We start from the raw sequence: 3,788 nt of genomic DNA, 5'->3' as shown, positions 1-3,788 counted from the left end.
TTTTTTTTTTTTTTTTTTTTAGATTTTATTTATTTCAGAGAGAGAATGAGAGAGAGAGAGAGAGAGAGCACATGAGAGGGGGGAGGGTCAGAGGGAGAAGCAGATTACCTCCTGAGCAGGGAGCCCGATGGGGGACTCCATCCTGGGACTCCAGGATCATGACCTGAGCGGAAGGCAGTCGCTTAACCAACTGAGCCACCCAGGCACCCCAAACTGGCTTCTTAACAGAATTTTGACTGAGAACTAGGAATAGTCCAGTACTTAGAAGTATGGATAAGACTTGTGTGGTTGTCACAGAAAGATGGCCATGTGAAAGAGATGGCACAATGAATACCCTCTGGCTGCCTTGCTTCCTGCTGACTTTTTCGTTGTTTTTTGTTTTTTTGTTTTTTGTCTGGTCACTGGATATGCTTGTGATTTCTGCTTTCCTTAAGACGACCCGAGTTTCTCTTCCTTGGGACCCACAAGCCTGACTGGTTTCTTTAATCGTAACCATCAGAGATCCCTGATCAGTGAAGGTCTGTCTTCCTGGCATTTCCTTGACATTTAATTCTTATCTGTGCTCAGCACCAGTAAGAAAATATCATCTACTTGATTGGACCTGGCAAAGAAGTCAACAAAGAAGTTCTAAGTGCAATTGCTTTTCCTTGGCAGAAGTGGTCTGCCCAAGGGCAGAAGGGGGATGTATAGGTAGGAAGAAAAATGGAGTATGAATTAGGGCCACTGTAAATCTCACAGTGTCCAATTTTTTTCCAGGACGATCAGTCTTATTCCATGTTCCTTCTATGTCACTAAACAACTTTTTTATTTCCCCTATAATGGCTATTTCAAATCCTCACTAGATTCTAAAGTCCCTTACTCCACCTCCATACTAATTCTCCCTTCATATACAGAGACTATCAGGTAAAAAAATCCCTCAACTCACTGTCATCTCTCCCCCAAACTACAACATTAGCTGCGGTCACGTCTATCCTGTTTTTCTCCTCACCCCTCTTACTTTTTATCCTTCTTTAAGTGTTGTATATTCTGCCCTACACTTTTACTTCTACATTCGTGTGGACAAGACTGCCAACTGTCCAATATCCATTCTTCCCTTCTTCCATAGCAATAGAATGTTTTGACTGTGTATGCCTTTTTTTCTCTTTCAGCTTGACAGCCATGAGACCAACTTTTGCCCAATGGGATATCACTGGCAGTAGGAACCTTCCTTAAGAGCTTGCTGGCATAAAGTTCATCTCCCCTTCCCCACCCCCACACCCTCACCTAACTGAATTCTGCTTAAAACTTTGATATGATAACTGGAGCTTTATTTTGGACCTAGAAAAAGAGAGCTTCATCCTCACAATGGCAGACTACAAAATTGAAAGGAGCCTGGGTCTCTGCAGACTCCCATGAAATAGAATTGCCGTAGTAGCCCTGGATGCTCTACCTCCACATATCAGAAAGAAACTTCTGTTTAAGCCACTTTTTTTACATGTTTTTTTGTCACTCTCAGAAAAGCATAATCCTAACATTAGTTTTGATATCTGTAATTATACACCAAGGGACAAAGCCTAAAATATTTAACATTAGCTTAGTAAAGGAGGCTGGATGTCAGGAAGCATAGACAGAGGTATTGTGAGCTAGAAAGTTTATGCCCCTTGATATGCAGCAGCCGAACATTTTTCTATCTCTCATTACAGACATTTGTCTTTATCTTTTATTTTCAGCTCCTCTCCAGGCCTTCGGATTCTTGACTAATTTAATATTCCTGGCATTACCCTATTAGCACACTAAGAATGTTTAAACAGACTCGCTCTTGCAGCCACTTCCCCTCTAGTTGCCTTAGCTCCATACTCCTCAGGACCTAAACTCCAGCATTTACTGCTTTGCAGAACTCCGGTCCTGAAAGAATTGCAGACAGCTAGCAAATTTAGAAATGCGAAGTTTTAAAGTAAATTTATGTTACAAAACAACTGCTTTATTTGCACTGTTTACCAGTGGAACTGCTCATCAGTAACACTCATCACCTATTTTGACAACAACAAGAAGTTGACGGTAGCCAGAACCCAGTTGGTAGCATAAAATCATTGTACCTCCAGACACTGCTTCTGTGGCTTCTCTGAACCTCCCAGCTCCTCTAAAATTCTTGTCATCCACTCTCCCACAGCCCATGTCATCCACAGACCTTGAGGGATACTCCCCTAGAATTTTAACACTTAGTCTAAAACGTGTCTCGATACCTCTTTCCTCACTCCTCCTGCCATGATTCTTAGTGATTCCAATATCCACTGAATAATCTTTCCAATACTCAGAACTCTCAACCTCCTGAGCTCCTGACCTCCAGTGATTTTTCTTCATCCACCCGACCTCAGCCGCCAATTCGGGTGGTTACATCCAAGAACTGGCCATTGTCAATAACTGAAACTTGACCACAGATCCCATTCTCTCATTGCCAACGCCCACATTTTCTGTTTGCTTTCCTCTAATACCCTTTCCACCACTTCTCTAACTCTGTTGGGCCCTCCAATGTGTTATCCCTGCCAGCCCTCCACCCTCCATTGCAGTCCCTTCAGCCTCCCTTCCTTGTCCACCAGCCTAGTTCCCCAGTCCGATATTACCCATCACTTCCTTGTAAGCACCTTGTTTCCCTTGCTGCAGCCTCTCTCCATCGTACTCGTCTAGCAATTTCCTAGTCCTACTTGAATCCAACCCACAGCCTTCTCTGTGCCTGTGGCTGAACATGACTGGAGAACACTTACAATCATGCTGACTGGCCTCTCTTAAACTCATGACAATAAGCCTCCGGGGCTCTGGGTGCCTGTAAACCTGAGCGTGAGTGCCTCTCTAACCTCACCCTCACCCAGCCCTGGTGGATGCCGAAGTGCGCCATTCCCCTCTCCCACTACATTCAGGCCACGGGCACTTCTCTTCCTTCGCCTCCCACTTCATTGGATGTGGAAGAGGGTGCGACTTTGAGCCAGGCAGCTTGTAGCCAAGGGCAAGTCTGAGAGACTCAGCTGGAGCCGTCCACAACCAACACTCCCCACAGCTTAGGGGATGAGTGCTGGCTTTGCTCTAGCCAAACCCCCGTGCTCCTCAGGGCCTTTGCCCTTCCTCTTCCCTCTGCCTGGCAAACTCTTTCCCCAGGTTTCCAAGGGCTCTTCCTCACTTCCCTGAGGCCTCTGCTCAAGCACCTCATTGCTAGAGAAATCTTCCCTGACCACAGTAAATAAACTCTGTCCTTCAATATTCTTCCCTGTTGCTCTGTTTTTTCTTCATAACATTTAGCAACACCTGAAATAGTAAATATTTATTACTTTAGCTGCTTATCTTGGCCTTTTTCTACTAGAGTGTATGCTCCATGAGTGCAGGGCTTTGGTTTGCTTCTGTTTATGTACCCAGTGCCCAGAATAGATCTTGCTATACAGTAAGTACTCAATATATACTTGTTGAATGCACAAACAAAAATGCCTTGAATTCATAGTAGTTCACTCATAGAAAGCTGAGTGGTTTATTTATTATTTTTAAAAATATTTTATTCATTTGAGAGAACATGAGTTGGGGGGAGGGGAAAAGGGAGAGGGAGAAGCAGATTCCCCACTGAGCAGGGATCCCAACAACGACACGGGCTCAATCCCAGACCCCTGAGATCATGACCTGAGCCAAAAGCAGACACTTAACTGACTGAGCCACCAGGCGCCCCTAGAGTGGTTTAGGGGAAGGATCTCAGAGTGTTGGAGTTAGACTGGTTTTTTTTTTTTTTTGTTTTGTTTTTTTTTTTAAGATTTTATTTATTTATTTCACAG

This window comes from Phoca vitulina, unplaced genomic scaffold, assembly GCF_004348235.1.
Source record: "Phoca vitulina isolate PV1807 unplaced genomic scaffold, GSC_HSeal_1.0 scaffold2, whole genome shotgun sequence".
Taxonomy (NCBI): Eukaryota; Metazoa; Chordata; class Mammalia; order Carnivora; family Phocidae; genus Phoca; species Phoca vitulina.
The sequence above is the reverse complement of the archived record's forward strand: the minus strand, read 5'-3'. Positions refer to the sequence as shown.